The sequence below is a fragment of the Microtus ochrogaster genome, chromosome 21 (genome assembly GCF_000317375.1).
Source record: "Microtus ochrogaster isolate Prairie Vole_2 chromosome 21, MicOch1.0, whole genome shotgun sequence".
Taxonomy (NCBI): Eukaryota; Metazoa; Chordata; class Mammalia; order Rodentia; family Cricetidae; genus Microtus; species Microtus ochrogaster.
In genome coordinates this window covers 1,786,677-1,804,267 of record NC_022022.1, presented here as the reverse complement: position 1 = coordinate 1,804,267, position 17,591 = coordinate 1,786,677, and the positions used below count along the sequence as shown (strand labels likewise).

Sequence of the window (17,591 nt, the reverse complement as noted above, 5' to 3'; positions counted from 1 at the left end):
ACTTCATCTACCTTAGCCATGCATTATAATTATTTATTTTGTACACAGCCACTTCATCTACATTAGCCATGCATTATAATTATTTATTTTGTACAAAGTCAGATTTTTCCTTTCTTGTTATCTCTGGCTCACACTAGCAATTAAAATGAAATCGCATTCCCACTTTATCCACTGACCAGTGAAAGGTGTGCATTGGAAGAGAGGGACATTAGTCCAGCATCATCCACAAAGTAGGTGATACTGCCCTGAGTGCTCATTTCTGTCAGCATAGCTGCAGCGAGTGCGGATGAGAGAGGGCTTTGTGGGAACTATGGAGGCCCTCATTCCACAATGCAATCAAGCTGGCAGATTTCCTCTGGGAGTTCGGACTAAGTCACAAAGCAATAGGTAAATTCCTGGGGCTGGGATTATAGCAAAGGAGTACCACTGCCTAAGCAGGAAGTCCTCAGTTGATTAAAAATGAAGATGAAGAAAACTTCAAGTTTTCTAAGAACTCCCATCAGCCAACGTGTCTAGTCCTGGGTTTCTGTTGCTTGGGAAATGCCTTCTCCTGCTCCCTTCTGTTTTCAGTCCTTCTGGCCCATCTCTTTCTTCCCTATAATAAACTCCCAGTTAAATGAACAGAATGGGAACAAACAGTTAAAAGTGCTGCCTCGTGGTGGGGCAATGTTGGGTAATGGAGCACATAGGGCCTCAGGCTGTGCGTCAAGAATTCGGGGAGAGGGAGTAATAATAAAAACTGGCTCAGCTAATTAGGAGGAGAAAGTTAATTTAGAAATCAGCTCCACTGGGCAGGAGTGGGGGCTGGGGAGAGGGAAGTGGACACAAGAGATTGGGAGACTTGAGAAAATGGTATTTTATGTAAACTGCCTTTGTTCTCAGAAATCAAAATCCTTAAGCAGAATGAAGAATCAGTCCTGGGGATTCCTTGGCTCCTTTTGTCTGGAGCAGGTGTACAATCAAGGACCATCCAGATCCCAGATACCTTGCTGTGCAGCAGCACTCCGCACCCAGCACAGCCCACAGCACAGCGAGCAGTACAGTCAGCTCCTCCCTACAGACTCCCAGCTTCAGGCAACCACCAGAAAGATCAGACTCCAACATTTTTCACATACTTCTCCTACAACCTCTGCCTTACAGGACCGTCTCTGTTTTTGTATCCACCTCCCACACCGGGCTGAGAGCTGAGCACGCCTCAAGGACAAGGACTAAATCTCACCTTTTTAACCCTAGGCCTAGGACCACCACAAAACAAAAACAGCTAAGCTTGTTTACTAGCTTCCTCTTCCTTGGCAGGGCCCCTCTGCTGAGGCTCCACTGAAATCCTGGAGCTCTCCTCCATGCTGAGGCCCTAAGAAACTCTAAGTAAAAAGAGCTAAGGTTGCCGGCCAGCAGAAAAAGTCTAAGACCATGAAAGTCTAAACATGGTGTCACTCTCAACCCTGGAAAGTATAGACTGCTCAAGTTCAGAGTAGATGGCACAGATTCGTTCAGCTTCTGGCATCTGGGTCAAAAGGCCCTCCTCTTCCTTACCACTGCCAAGCTTTGCTTCCAGGCAGCTTTATCACTCCACGAGGACACCTCCACTTCCCAGTCTCCAAACTTAGGTCACAGACTGGGGACTTCCAATGACACTCCTGTAGTGGTTTCTGTTCACTTCTGTCTAGCCAGACTGATCTTTATTTCATTTATGTGTTTCATTTTATTATTTTTTATTTTACCATCAGCTTTACACGTCTCCATAGCAGCTCTACCAGGTTGAGTTTAGAGGAAGGGAAGGTTTGATTGAGAACGAGCCAGGGACCCTAACTTGTTTTTAACACACTCTTTGTTTAAAAATCAAACGCAAGACTCAAGAGACAGAGGCAGAGGCTTCAAGAGTTTGCAGCCTACCTGAGCTACTAAGAGAGATATGTCAGAAGAAGAATCCTAGAATCAGCTGGTCTTCCACTGCTTGCAGGACTGTCTGTGAGCCTTCTAAGCCCTATGGGCTTTGGCAGCAGTCTCAGCTTTAGAGCATCCTCGGTGCTGTCCATGCATCTCTCAGTCAGTCTCTCCCCTTACTACCCTTGCACACCTGCCTGGCTGACAACCATGCCTTAACTTGGGAATGTGGACCTGTGGGAATCTTTTCTCTGCCTGCTATATATATATATATATATGATCCCTTCTCCCAGGGAGCCCTCCGTGATCACTGCACCCCATAGCAAATTCCTCTGTACTAAATGTTCCAGCTCTGGCCTTCACACAACTATAGTAGCCCCTGAATATCAACACAGAGAGTCTCTGTAGTTTTGGGTTTTAGTTTCTTGTCAAGAAGGAACTACAGCCGGGCGATGGTGGCTCACGCCTTTAATCCCAGCACTCGGGAGGCAGAGGCAGGCGGATCTCTGTGAGTTCAAGACCAGCCTGGTCTACAGAGCGAGTTCCAGGACAGGCTCCAAAGCCACAGAGAAACCCTGTCTCGAAAAACCAAAAAAAAAAAAAAAGAAGAAGAAGGAACTACATTTTTTTTTCAAAATTATTCCACATAATTTGTAGTCATTTCCCAAATAGTTATACCAGATTTTTTAAAAATCAGTTTTCCCCATTTTGTGGAAGAAGAAACTGAGGCCCATGGGGTTAAATAATTTCACATAAAAGATAAAGACCCTTAAGAATAGAGATAGTATCTTACTCATCTTGCAACACACATCTGCCTGTGTGCTATACAACAGTATGATTGTATTTGTGGTGCAGGAGGCTGAGCTCAGGCAGGGCTGGCACATGTGCTCTGCCATTAGGCTTTGTACCAGTTCCAGAATGACGTTTGGGGTCAGTGAGAAAATACCTATACCCAAGGAGCCACAGGGTTCCATCACCCAGCAGTAGACTCTTACCATGTGCAGTGGTGAAAAGCTGAGGAGACCGTCTCACAATACATCTCTCTGAAGGCATCTTCCCCATTATCTGTGCGGTTCTGACCATTAAGCCATGCTAGCTGCACATTTCTGGTAAGGGAGGGAACTAATTCTGCATTTTTTCCCCACATCCTCCAGTTAGGATATACTCCTCATATTGCCTCAGAAGGAAATGCAGGCCACAGAGAACAAGCAATCCTGTCCTGAAGAAGAATTTATTATTCTTACGCCAAGTTAGGGAGCTGGGGAAAGAGATGACACACCTAGAACAACTACCTGAAATAGCCCTGCTGGGCCCTGTGTGCTACATGAGACACAATATTCTGCTGTCCATTCTCTGCCTCAAAACTCAGACCCCATGGCCTTCTAGGAGATTCTGGCAGCACCTTCCCAGGGCTCAGACCCGGAATGAAGCCGCAGTATTATCTCCTGAAAACTAATGGCATTTACTAGAGATTTCTAGCCCAGATTTAAGACCCTCCATCTTGAAGAGAGTGGCTGGCTGCAAGGCCCATTTATTTCAATACCATCCTAATTTTGTTGAATGGGTTTGAGAAGGGCAGAGACGGATGAGCACTGCAGTCCCCAGAGACGAGAGAGGTTAATAAAAGTTGCTGAAGAAATTAAATGTGTAGGAAGGAGATACTAGGAGCGCCTTCCAAGTGGGAGAAGCTGATACACAGAGCAGGATAGACAGAAAAATCATCTTCAGAGGCACCTAGAAGCTGCAGAAGCTTTCATTCAGGGTGCCGTAAGCGCTCAATCAAGTCCACACTGTCTGAAAATCAAGAATGGAAAGTCTAAGAACTCGGGATGAAGGACACAGAGGGGCAGAGTCGGAGAGCAGGGAACTCAAGGGCCCTAGTTTTCTCAGCCCGGCAGTGTGCACATCTATCAGAGGGTACACAAAACAAGCAACACTACTCAGGAGGCTGCTACGGTTGGAAAGAAAAATTATGGGAAAGGAATTTTTTTTTTTAAAGATTTATTTATTTATCATGTATACAACATTTCTTCCGTGTATGCTTGCATGCCAGAAGAGGGCACCAGATCTCATTATAGATAGCTGTGAGCCACCATGTGGTTGCTGGGAATTGAACTCAGGACCTCTGGAAGAGCAGTCAGTGCTCTTAACCTCTGAGCCATCTCTCCAGCCCAAGGAATTTTTTTTCATACTAGCCAGTGTCTTGGTAAATGAAAGGGCCAGAACAGACAGAGGTTTCCGTCCAGATGTGCTGGGAAAGAGGAGTGCATGCACATGTGACATGGGACTGCACCTACAGACTTGGATGTGGCAAATGTGTGTAGCCTTCAGGAGTGCCTTTCTGGGTCTTTTCCATCCACCATTCTAATGCCACTGCTTGTTTCTCATCCGGACTGTCGGGAACTGGCTGTGTCCTTTTGGATGATCTGTTTGACTTATCTGGGCCTCTAATTGTCCATCTATAAGATGGAAGTAACACCTGACATTACTATTATATGCAAAACACAAAGTAGGTCTTCCTTCTCCACCCTGAGAGCCGTTCCTGCATCAAAACTCCTAAGACTCTACTCCCCGGTCTCACATTTCAAAATCAAGACCACAGCAATCTCTTTCTCTTCCTCCACTGAAACTCCCAGCCTTTTCCAGGTCAAAACCTCCTCTGAAAGACTGCCAGATTGCCTGGCCTGGAGCCCTGGGAAGAGCTGGAAAACAAACAGAAGGCAGGAGGGTACAGTTTGGTCAGACTCTCACAGAGGTACCTTCCCTGTCTTCAGAGAGGGACATCTCCCAGAAACTGGGGAGATAGAGAAACGTGCCTCCTCTCTCTCCTCACGTCCTCCATCTGAGTTCTAACCCCTTTCACCAGCCATCGAATTTCTCTGGAACTCCATTTTCTCCTCTACTAAATGGGAGAATAACAAAAAACCTGCCTCTATCCCATGATGCTCTATCAAATGTTATGGCACATGTGACACTACTAAAATCTGAAAGCACTGCATAGCTCCAAAGCTAGAAAGAAGACAGGAAGGGGGCAGGCCTGTAGCTTAGTGATAAAGTACTTAACTAACCCAGGGTTGGATTCCCATCACACAACCCTCCCACCCCCAACCTCCTTCCAAAAAAAAAAAAAAAAAAAAAAAACCTGAAAACTTAGGAGGAAAGAGACTGGAGTAACACAAACCTCTTTTTGACAGGGATTAGGGATTAATAGTTTACTCCCACCTTTGTATGCTGATATCAAACCCAGGGTAACTACGGGTAGCCTAGCTGAGAAACTACAGATAATTACACAGCCTATCTCAGGGGACTGTTGTATGGAACAAGACAGCAGGTCTAGGCTCTCCTCCTGTCTAATAGAGGTTGCCAACACAGATAAGCTCTGTAGTGATATAAAAGGACTTGGATCCAGAGACGGCCCTTAGTTGGTTGTTCAACCTCTCAGTTTTGGTTTCCTTATCTATGAAATGACAGAAACATCAGTTTTGAAAAGCAACAGCAGGAACTCAGTAAAAGGTAAGGCTGACATCTTGGTATGTTGCTGACTTCCCATGATCCCTTTCAGTACCTTAGGCCAGGCAGGTCCTGAGGTAAGCAACCAGCTGAAAAGCAAAGCTTAGCACCTCCAGGTGAGCTGAACCGGACACCAAAATTTTCAGCCCCTATTGTGTCTACAGCCTCTACTGTGTCTACAGCCCTACTGTGTTTACAATCCTACCTACTATGTCTACAGCCCTGCTGTGCCTACAGCCCTGCTGTGCCTACAACCCTACTGTATATACAGCCTCTACTGTGCCTACAACCCTACTATGTCTATAGCCCTACTGTGCCAACAGCCCTGCTTTCTCTATAGTCAGCCCCTACTGTGTCTATAGCCTCCACTGTGTTTACAGCCCTGCTGTGTTTACAGTCCTACCTACTATGTCTACAGCCCTACTGTGCCCACAGCCCTGCTGCATCCACCTACAGCCCTACTGTGCCCACAGCCCTACTAGAGGCTAGAGGTGGGAGGGTACAGGTTGCCCCCAGATTCCACTGAGTGCATCAGCCTCATAGTCTTATGACTAAGACTCTACAGAGTCAGCTTGAAGGGGGAAAGGGAAGGTCCCCGTGTGTTAACCCATGGACTAGAAAGGCTAGGTTTGGAACAAACACAAAAGTATAAATCTTATTTGGCAGATAAAGCCCTTTTAACAAATAAGCAGCAGAGTACCATATCATAAAGAAAGAATAGCCCAAAAATATAGAGTAGAATCTCAGAATGAAAGACAGTACCTTGATAAAACAATCCCCTTCACACTTACTCTACCAGGGACCAGGAAAAAAAAAATATCCTGCCCTAGCCCAGCTCCAGTCCCTGCTAATTGAGGAGCTCTATGGCAAAGGAGACTTGTGTAAGTTTTGGAGCCAGCTGGTTTCTATAACTACCGACCTTACATATCTGAACCTCTGCTTCCCATCCAGGAAAAAGGAATTAATTACTCAGCCTATCCCAAGAGACTGTTGTACAGCTTAAGTAACCTATATTAAAAGTCACTAACGTGAGAACCTACTAAATGAGCTGTGTTATTTTCTCACACTGAGACCCTGCCACTTTTCGTTTTACCCAAAAGCTCAAACTTTTCCTGTTTGCCCTCCCCTGGTGCATCTCTTCTGCAGACCTTTTCTGGGAGCACCAACGGCTGGAGAAGTGGGGGGATGAACTATGTCTTTTAAGGTCTACCTCAGCCAGGTTCTCTCTATGAGAGGTGCAAACCACTGGCTTACTGAAGCCAAGGACCAAGAACCATAAGGGCTGGAACTGGAAGACAAAAAGAACCATAAGCAGGAAAATAGAGGAGTGGTCAACTCAACATGTTGAGTTCAGACACAAAGTCATAACACAGTCACTAAACACTTCTGTACCAGACAGCATGCCGTGCACTCTCTATAGATTAATATATATTACAATCCATGGATTAGCACATATATCATCACCACTTTGCATACAGCTAAACTGGAGCATCGTTTGTGACTTACGTCTACAGACTACCAATATGGGAGAGCTAAATAGAAGTCTCTGATTTCTTCTATTGATTAATTTATGTGTTATTTATCTCTGGGGACTTAAAATTCAGCCTCAACTGGTCTGAAACTTGGTACACGTAGTCCAAGGTGGCCTTGAACTCACAGTCCTCCTGCCTCAGGATTCCAGGCATACCAGGCTAAGGCTATGACGTCATCACCATTTTATATGACCTCCCTCCTGCACTGCGGCTCACTCATCAATTGGGTATTAACTCATCAAGTGACTATATGCGCAGCACGATGCCCCATGTTGTAGGATAAGAGAGAAGTGAAGACCAGGTCCCAAGGGCTCTCAAAGGAGGTTCCCTCAGAGTGCGGTTCTCTGCAAACATGGGGTAATCAGAGGGCTCCATCATCCTACCCCCTGGAAAGGCCAGGGGGGGCAGCTAGCCACTCAGTGCCAATAAGGAGCAAAGGTTGGAAGAACTGGATGCCACTCCCCTTTTGTCCTGCCTGGGTGTTGCAGATGCATCCCTGTGGCACCCAGTACTTGCTTCGTGTCTCCCTCTGAGTTTGAGTAGAAGGCTGAAGATAGAGTCCAATCAATGTCAGGGTCAAATTGATTTCTGCCAGCTTTACCTACCTCTATCCCAGCTCAGTACCCAGCTTTGGGCGGAAGTAGGGCATTTGGAGTATGTGGTGTGCATGTGTATGCAGAACAGAGCTATAGAATCCAGGCTCACTGTTCATTGCCAGGATATAAGTGTGCACCGGGAGCTAAATGCTGGAAACATAGGAGGCCCTTGGGCCTCTTTGTTTTACCCCTTGGAGCAAAGGCAGAACAGACAGGAGCTTGGGGGTGGGGGTACCACAGGAGCAGATTTTCCTCCTACAGCCAGAGCCACCAGCCTCTGGAGGCAGCTCCCACTGGAGCCATCCTGTCATCCCACATTGCTCTGATTAACTACAATCCTTCCTTTTCAATTTCTCCTCCCTGAGACTAGGGAGGGAGAAAAATCTCTTAGAAAATGAATAAATATTTCAATTTTCAGCATAATCAGTCTAGGGAGCTAGGGCATGATGGACACAGCAGTGGGGGAGGGAAAAGATAATGGTTTTCACTTAGATAAGATATGGAAAATTATTTAGTAAAAAATGAAAATAGATGAAGCTCATTTGAAATCCTTTAAAATACAATTTCTATTCCTCAGCTAGGCTGAATTTCCCCTTCCTGGCTCTTCTCTGATCTCAATTTTATTGCTCCTCTGACCACCTTCTCTTCCTCCTCACTTCCCACTGTCATCCCTGCCTTCAACTCACTGCTAACCACACTGTGTGCTCTCTCCCTGCCTCTGGCTCAGCTTCTCAGTATTCCCAGGTCCCCACATTTCTCCCTTAATGGTCTTCTCCCCAGCCCTTTGCTGGGTGTCCCCTAAAGACTCCATAGTAATTCCCTCTCCCTCCTGGCTCCTCTCTGCCTTTGCTTTCCTCCCCCAAGACCCCCAAACACGCCTGCAACCTTTTGCAGTTCTTGCTTTCACCTCTGACAGAGTCAAGAAGGCTGGGGTTCAGTTGCATTCCCTAGCCACACCCACCTAGAGAGATGGAGGAGTACATGGCAAGCAATGTTTTCTGACTTATCTATCAGTCCAGATGCAAGCTGCATGCCTCTCCTGCTTCCTAGCTGCAGCTTCTGTCTCACTGGCAGATGAGGGTTGCAGGAGAGGGCCAGTCGGAAGCCTGCTCCTAACACATCAGAGCTGACACAGCTGCCTCTCACCCACCATCTTCTCCCCCTCCAGCTCTCTCCAGTTCAGCAACCTGGCTGAACAAAGTCAGAACTTCACTTATCTTCCCAACTTTCTGCCAAGTGGCCAACCCTGAGGCCAGGCCTTCTTTCTCCTCCAGCTCCACACCTGCTCTCATGACATGGATGTGTGCCTTCCCGTGTTCTAAGAGGGTGAATCAAGATCCTGAACTACGCCAGGTTTGCCTTCAGAGCTGGAGGAGAGGGCTAGTAAAGAGAGGAAGGGTCCAGTGAAACACCCCACCCCCTACACACCACACACACACACCACACACACACACCACACAAACACACACCACACACACACACACCACACAAGCACACACACCACACCACACCACACACACCACACAAACACACACACACACCACCACACCACACACACACACCACACAAACACACACACACACACTATTCAGGAGAGGAAGAGAGCTGGCCAATGCCTGAGGCTCTTTCCAGTTGGCGGCTAGTCTCTTCCCAGATCATTCACCCACCCCAATGAGAGACCACCTCCTCCATTTTGAAGACTGTGCATCTTTGTAGGCGCCTGCCTATAAGAATGTCTGCCCAAGTTTCTTTGTTTGCTCCATGGCTGGAGTATGTGGAAGCAATTCTGTGTGAATAGATGTTATGTCCTTTGAACGTAGCATACATGCACATACAGTGTAAGTTTGATGCCGGGATGTGGGACTAGGTAAATGTGTGTCGGCTTGGAAGAGGAATTTTGCTTCTTCATAGGTGTCAGTTAATGTCTTTGTGTATGTATCTGTCTCTGTGTGTGTGGTGGGGGGGTGGGTCGGTGTTTGTGGGAATGTCTCCATAGGTGTGTAATCTGCCTCAATGTCTCTGTTTGAAGCTATTTGTGTGTCAATTTCTATGTTCAGTTCGGGAGAGGAATCCAACAGCATTAAATCTTCCTTGGAGTCAGTTTCAGGAGAAAAGACACCCGTTCCCACAGACCCCAGGCCTGGCTGGGGTTTGGACCCTTGGTTCCTTCACAGGAACCCAGACCAGTGTACCTGAACATCCTCATCTTTCCCCTACGGTTTATTTCCAACCTCGGTCCTGCCAGTTCCAAAGGAGCCTCAGATGTCTGTACTTTCCTGACCTGAAGTGAGCGCCTGGCCGGATCAACTCCCCTTCCAAACAACCCAGCAGCCCTGGTCAGGACTTCCACCTCTCACCCCCTACAGCCTCCGGGGCTGGGGGCCGTCTGCAGTCTTCCCTTTACGGAGCAATCCCAAGCAGTTTGCAGCCGCACTGCAAATGAAGGTGACTCTAGACTGGATTGGGGTAGCTGGAGCCCTCAGCCTCCTCTTTGCCAGCGTCCGTGCTTTCTATGCGCTCCACCCCCCAAATCTGAAATCCCACCTCTTCCCTGCCTTTCCCTTGGCCAGGACCCAGGAGTCCGGTCCTGGGCTCGGGAGGGAGGGAGAATTGCCAGGGACTGGAGGATAGACTTTGAGCACTCGGGTCCCATTTCTACTCGGATCTGGGCTTTCGCGACCTAAGTTCTCTGTTCTCCCGCGCAGCCGGAGGAAGCAAGTTGGGCCGTTTCATCAAAAACTCCTTTGGTGTTCTCTGGGTGGCTCCGCGCCCCTTCCCAGGACACCCTAGCCCATGGCTGGGGCTTACCTTGAGAGAAAGTGTCGGAGAGAGTGAGGATCCAGATGAGGAGGCTCGGCATGCTGTCCGCCCGCCGCTGGGCCCGAGTAGGCGCGAGCCGGGCCACCACTGGCTCCCCCTCCTCCCTCCCGCCCTTGCACAGTCGGCGCACACTCGCTTGCCTCTCTTGCAAGGGGCTCGCTCTCCTGGCCCCTCCTCTCGTCCCGCACCCCCTAATAATTTCTGCCCTCCAGTTTTATCTCTCGGGGCCTCACTCAACCTCCGCGCCGCTCTCTAGCTCTCCTTCTCTTCCCTCCCCGGCTCCCTCCCTCTTCCTGACGTCTGCTCTCCCTCCGACGGCGCCTCCCTCCTCTGCCCTCCCCTGGTCCCCCAACGCGCGCGCACTCACGCTCTGCTCGCTGGAACCGAGATGGGAGGAGAGCGAAGAGAAAGGAATTGAGGGCAGCGGCAAGGGGTGGGAGGAGTAGGGAGAACGCAGCGTTGCAGCTCTGAAGCAACGACCGCTGGGCCCCTGTCCACCTGCGCTACTCCGGTGCCAAGACCTACTTTTGCCCCCAGTGGCATAACTGAGTCGGGCATAGGGTGGCAGCCTGGGCTGAGGATGAACCTCCATCAATTGGGTGACTGTGTTGGGAGGGGTGTGCTTGTGTCTTTCCGGGGAGGGGGGGAGTATAGAAGCTTTAAGAGCCTTTTCGTTCTAATCACAACCCCCTGAATCTAACCCTAGATGCCTAAATTAAGAATTCTCAGATAACTAGAGAATTTTGGAGGGGGATGGAGGGAGAAGCTCTCCCAACCCACAAAGCTCAGACTGGAGAAATCTTGAATCTGCCTCTGAGCCCTTTCAGCCAGCCACGTTGAGGCCCTCCTCAGCGCCAGGGTCCAGAGTCCGTAGCAGCCACAAAGAGGCTCAGTTAACTCTTCTTTGTTCATCCCAGACATCTATCCATTCGGAGGGAAAGGCAACCAACTCGATGGCTTTCTCTTGTGCTTCCCCGAAGGCTTTACACAGAAAGCAACCAGCGAACGATCTCTAAGCACTCAGGGGCGCACACTAAAGTGGAGAGGTGGAGAACCGAAGTGGAAGGTCATTTGGGAGGAGGTGGTCCTGTCCAGAACCCGGTGTAAGTAGCCATCTTCTCCCCCAATCCCTAAATAAATCCTGCTCCCTGGGCTGCTGAGACTGCCTGAAGCCGGGACCCTAGAGAATGAAAATGGCGGAAAGAACAGGAAAGGCACTGGACTGCACAACTTTCCAGTTATGCAGATCTGGAGCGGTCTCCACCTCTTCTCAGATTCTAGATCGCCTGAGTCCCTTGCTCCTGGCCAAGATAGCTTGAGCTTGAGGCCTGGAACTAATGCGCATAGCTCTAGTGCCCTCTGCTGATATGAAATGGCCACAGTACCTCCAAAAAGTCTTGACAATTAGGTTGAATGGTCCATACACAACCACAGACAACTAGAGGACGCAGAACACAGTAAATCAAACCAAACAAAACAAAACAAGATACTAAAAAGCTCATATTAAAAGCATAGCATGCAAGGAGTAAGAGAATTTTGTTTATGTTTAAAAAAATACTTTCATGCATAGGCAAAACTACAGTTTAAAAACATGATATCTACAGCCTGGTCTACAAGAGCTAGTTCCAGGACAGGCTCCAAAACCAAAGAGAAACCCTGTCTCGAAAAACCAAAAAAAAAAAAAAACAAAAAAAAAATGATATCTAGTCTGGACATTAAGAATACCATCACACACAGAAGACACACACCCGTACAAATACATGCCAGCACTTGGACATGTTAAGAGTTTTTAGTTTATTCATTCATTAACTGATCATTCAACAGATATTTCTTTTGTGCATAATATGGTCCAATCACAAAACTAGGCTTTCAGAATACAAGTGCATAGATAGATAGATAGATAGATAGATAGATAGATAGATAGATAGATAGATAGATAGATAGATCTGGGTATAGAAGTATATATCTGTAATCATATCTCCGGAGACAAAGGTGGAGAATGGGCTGGACATCCCAGCACACAACTTTAATCCCAGAACTTGGGAAGTAGAGGTGGGTCTGTCTCTGCGAGTGAAGGCCAGCCTGGTCTACATAGGAAGTAGAGGTGGGTCTGTCTCTGTGAGTGAAGACCAGCCTGGTCTACATAGGAAGTTTCAGGATAGCCAAGGCTTAAATGAAAGCCTGTCTTAAAACAAAACAAACAAAAACAGAACTGTAAATTCAAGGAGAACCCAGAAACCAAGCCTAAGTAATGACACACCGTTACAGAAAAAGCACAAGTGATACATACAAGTTCTTCTGTTAGTGTTCATTCGAGGGGGAGGGGGCAATAAAATTATAATGTACTAGGTTATATTAAATGCTATGGGTGACACAAGAATATAAAGGAATAGAGAAGGAAGAAAGGGTTTCTCTGTGTAACAACCCTACTATCCTGGAACTTACTCTCTAGATCAGACTGGCCTCAAACTCACAGAAATCTGCCTGCCTAGACCTGCGCTACCACTGCCTGCAGGAGTGGCCAGGGAGAGTTATCCTCCTGGAGTTACACTGCAGATTTGTCTCTGCAGGCATCTGAGGACAAAACATAGCAAGTGGACAGGCACAGGCCAAGCTCCTCAGGGCAGGGAATTCTGGAAGTGAAGCACAATTTTACTTTGCTGGAATGTACGCTATGGAGAGGCCAAAGCAGTGTCAAAGGAAAATGCTAAAAAGATGTCCCAGTGGCCAAAGAGTTCTCTTCCCTGGGCCTTAGCTTGCCTTGCCCCTTCGCCAATTAGCATGAAACAAGCACTTTTCTCTCATCTCTAGACTCCTCCTCCAAGGTACTCAGCATCGAGAGCCTAGCAGTCCCCGACACCAGCCATGTTAGGGTCTCCTGGTAGGCTTTCATAAAACAACGCTGAGGCCATGTCCTGCAAGGATGTGTTGCTCTGGAGTATCATCCAGGCATCACCAGTTTCAAACACATGCCTGTGACTTGAGTGAGCACTATGAGCTGAGTACAGCATTTGCTCACCCCAGGAATCTGCCCTCTGCTCTCTAACATACCTGTGCGTGTTACTGACCTGTTTCACCTCTTCTTTCAGGGCAGCCCCAGCGAAGCTTCCCAGCTTTGCTCTGTTTTCATCTCTCTAACACCAAGGCTCACAGCTCTGTCTCAGTGGGTTAACTGAGTCTCCTTTCATCAAAGGAGGCATCCTGATACTCAGTCTTCCAGTATTAAGCGGTACTGTGAAGAGAAACCCCACATATCCCAACAAACTAGACACAGTACTTTCTTAAGCACAGGACACCTGACTCCTCATTAACTTTAAGCTCCTTAAAGGCAAGGACTGTCCTTCTCCTTAGTCTAGAACTTCTGAGAGTAGAGAAGCTGTAAATTCCTTCTTAATCACTGAGGTAGCAGAGTAGGTGAAAGTGGGAAATGTGGATGGATACTGAACCAGAGAAAGCAGAATATTCTCTCCCTCATGTTTACTACAGAGATGGGAAAAAAGGGCAAGATCTTTATTCTCCAGCCAGGAAGATAATCTTGACCTTCCTAATGCCATGACCCTTTAATACAGTTTCTCTTGTTGTGGTGACCCCCACCCATGAAACTACTTTTGTCCCTACTTCATAACTGTAAATTTGCTACTCTTATGAATTGTAATGTAAACATCTCAATTGCAGGATTTCGGGTGTGTGGCCCACAGGTTGAGAAACACTGTTCTACCAGAAGCTTCCATTGGATGAGAAGCCTCAGAGGTCCCTTTACTCTTCCACTGTTCTCTGCAGAGCCAAGCCAGCAGCCCAGAGTTTGGGAGACATCGCCTTTCTCTAGACTCCTCTAAGCAGAGGCAGCTGCCTCTCACTGTGCCTTATATATCTGATAGCTGTACAGATTCTTCCAGACTTAGGCCTTGAGTTTCCAGCTGCTATAGCAGTTCATTTGCTCATCTTCTCATTTTCTCTAAGGTGCCAGGTTTTGGTTTACCCAGCAATGGGGCAGGAGCAAGGGATTGCCTTAACGACACAAAAGTGAGATTCCAGTCCCCACGGTGAGGGAAGTATGATGGGCAGAGGAGAACAAAAAGCCACTGAAGCATCCTAAAGCATTTCCTAGTGGCCAAGGAGCCCTAAGTCCAGATAGACATGGACCCTGCAAAAGGAGTGGGAATAGAAGTTCTAGGCATACAAATTGCTGCATCCTCATCTCATAACTGCACACTGTGCTTGACATCTTGCCAAGGATTAGGGTCCTGGCAGATGAAGTGGTATCTGCCCTCTACATGTGTGCAAATCAAAGAAGACATTCTATGGATGCCCAGCTTTATGGTTCATTAAGACATATGGCTGTCAGAAAGAAGTTCAGCTGAAGTGAAGCATCCTAGGCAACAACAATTTAGTTAGTAAACAGCCATCTTCACTCAACCTTCTGAAGAAATCGGAGAGCATGTTGGGAGATGGGTGTCAGAGCCTAAGTGAGGAAACAGCATGTCCATTAAAGAAGACAAAAAAGGCTTGGTCCGGCCGGGCAGTGGTGGCACACGCCTTTAATCCCAGCACTCGGGAGGCAGAGGCAAGCGGATCTCTGTGAGTTTGAGACCAGCCTGGTCTACAGAGCTAGTTTCAGGACAGCCTCCAAAGCCACAGAGAAACCCTGACTCGAAAAAAAAAAAAAAAAAAAAAGGCTTGGTCCTATGGCAACTTGAGTTAATGTGAACTACCTAGGACATCAGTGATGGAGACCTTTCCAAATACAATTAAATCATGAGCAGAACTATGAAGAGTGGAGAGCCTGTTTCACGGCAGTAGGACTTTGGGGATGTATCCTGGTGGCATAAGACTCTGGCCCATTCCTGTTAATGATCTACTATGCTCCTTATCTACCATGATGTGAGTTGTGGTTCTTGGGAGATATCTGCCTTACCCAGCATCATTGACTGAAACATTTGAAATCACTAGCAAAAGCAACCCTTTCCCCTTAAGTTGTTTCTATCAGGTGTCTGGTCACAATGACAACAAAGCAAAAACATTGCAAGGAACCACCTACTGTGAAAGACTGAATATTTGGGGAAAGATGGTGTGAATGGTTGAAACTACTCTGGCTTTTAGAGGATAACATTGGCCAAGACACATTCCCCGTGTGCACCAGCATTGCCTGTGAACAACTGTCCTCCAGCCCATACCGCTCATGTTTAGTGATTTATATTCAGATCTACACAGAAAGACAATTTGTGGGAAATGGACCAGTTAACTCTTATTAGGTGTAATAATGATTTCACTGTCTAATCTTACAGAAATTAGAAGCTGTTTCCAGTAATTGGTCCATTGAGAAGACTTGCTAAGAGAGACAACAGGTTCAGGGACCCCACAAAGAAGAATTACAGGAAGGAGTAGAAAGTAGACATGTTAGAAAGATGTAGGCAGTGAAATGAATTTATGACTCAAGCACAAGGCCTCAGAACAGGATGAGACTTAGACACCTTGAAGTCGATCTCCTGTGAGATGGCAAATGGGTCTGCCAAACTATCACAGAGCATGTTAAAGTAAAGCTGGCACAAGAACCCAGGCCTTTCAGCTCAGGATCTGTCCTTGAATCTTGCTACCCACTCCATACCTAGCTGTCACTCCAAATATTTTATCAGTAGCAGTAGTCCTTATACCCAAACAACTCTGACTCTTTTATACTATTGTCCTGGCAGGTCTCTGAAACTGGGCAATCAAGTGAGTGGGAGCTGAGGCACACTGAAGAGATTGCTCCTCTTCCTCTTTTTCTTCTTTTTCTTTTTTGAAGACAGGGCTTCTCCGTGATGAAAATCACTCTGTAGACCAGGCTGGCCTTGAACTCAAAGAGAGCCACTGCCTCTGCCTTCCTCATCTTCTTTGTGTTTTAGTTTTCTTTTTTCTTTACAATCACTTTAAATGCATTAATTTTATTCACTTATTTTTATTGAAAATTCATACAATATATTCTTGTTGTAATAGGAGCAGCGGGGCTGCGTCCCCGGCACCCAGCTGCCCACATGGCTAGCTTATGCCCTGAAATAATTACACGGAAACTGTATTCTTTTAAACACTGCCTGGCCCATTAGTTCCAGCCTCTTATTGGCTAGCTCTTACATATTGATCTAACCCATTTCTAATAATCTGTGTAGCCCACGAGGTGGCTTACCAGGAAAGATCTTAACCTGCGTCTGTCTGGAGTGGGAGAATCATGGCGACCGACTGACTCAGCTTCTTTCTCCCAGCATTCTGCTCTGTTTACTCCGCCTACCTAATTTTATGTCCTATTAAAGGGCCAAGGCAGTCTCTTTATTTAACCAATGAAATTAACACAAAACAGAAGACTCTCCCCCATCATATTCTGATTGCAGTTTCTCCTCCCCCATATTTTCCCAGATCTCCCCATCTTTCCACCATTCAATTCCACACCTCTTTCTATCTTTCTTTGAAAAACAAACAGGCAAAAAAAAAAAAGCAACCAGAGTTAACAACAAAAGCCACAGGAAACATACACACCAAATATATACATATACATATACAAATATGTATATATTTGAAAACCATATTATACTCGCAAAATACCAGTAATTTTTTAAAAAAAAAACAAACAAAGCAATATGAGATGCAAAAAAAATACAAAAATAACATTGAGTTTGTTTTGTGCTGGTCATCTACTACTGTGCATGGGACTTACCCTTAAGTGTGGTTTATATGCCTGCTGAGACTTCACTGGGAAAAAAACATATTATTCCTTTACTGGTGGGTATCGATTTCAAACTGGACTTAAGCATGTTGCTATGATCTCTGTGAGTTCATATGAGCATCAGTCCTGTTGTCTGGAGACATGGATTCCTTGTGTGTCTGTCTCCTCTGGCTTTTACAATCTTTTGACCTCCTCATCTGAATATTTCCCTTAGCTCTCAGGCAATGGGCTTGATGAAGACATCTCACTCAGAACTCGGTGCTCCAACATTTCTCATTCTCTGTACATCGTCCAGTTGTAATCTTTATATTGGTTCCTGTCTATTGTATCTCTGAAGACAGCTAAGAGAGACACAGGTTTTCAGGAGTCATTTTATTACTGTCTTCCTTTAGCACAATAATACTATTTGGCTTTTGTTGGGGACCAGCCTCAACAAAAGCACCTCTTGCCAGGATAAGGTTGTGGGGATTTAGAAATATTAGTAAGAATATGAAGGTGAGTGTGAAAGTAAGAAAACATAAAAACACAGAATAGTACCTGGAGGGAGTCCCAGTG

At 46.6% G+C, this 17,591-nt stretch overlaps 1 protein-coding gene across 1 annotated transcript in view; it reads right to left on the bottom strand.

Annotated features, from left to right (window-relative positions):
* Kirrel1 (kirre like nephrin family adhesion molecule 1) overlaps nucleotides 1-10,363 on the bottom strand; it is a 95,154-nt gene extending 84,791 nt beyond the window's left edge. The window contains exon 1 of the mRNA XM_026784147.1: nucleotides 10,331-10,363. The gene's annotated coding sequence lies outside the window, so the exon portion shown is untranslated. The remainder of the gene's footprint in view (nucleotides 1-10,330) is intronic.
* Nucleotides 10,364-17,591: the final 7,228 nt, after the last annotated feature.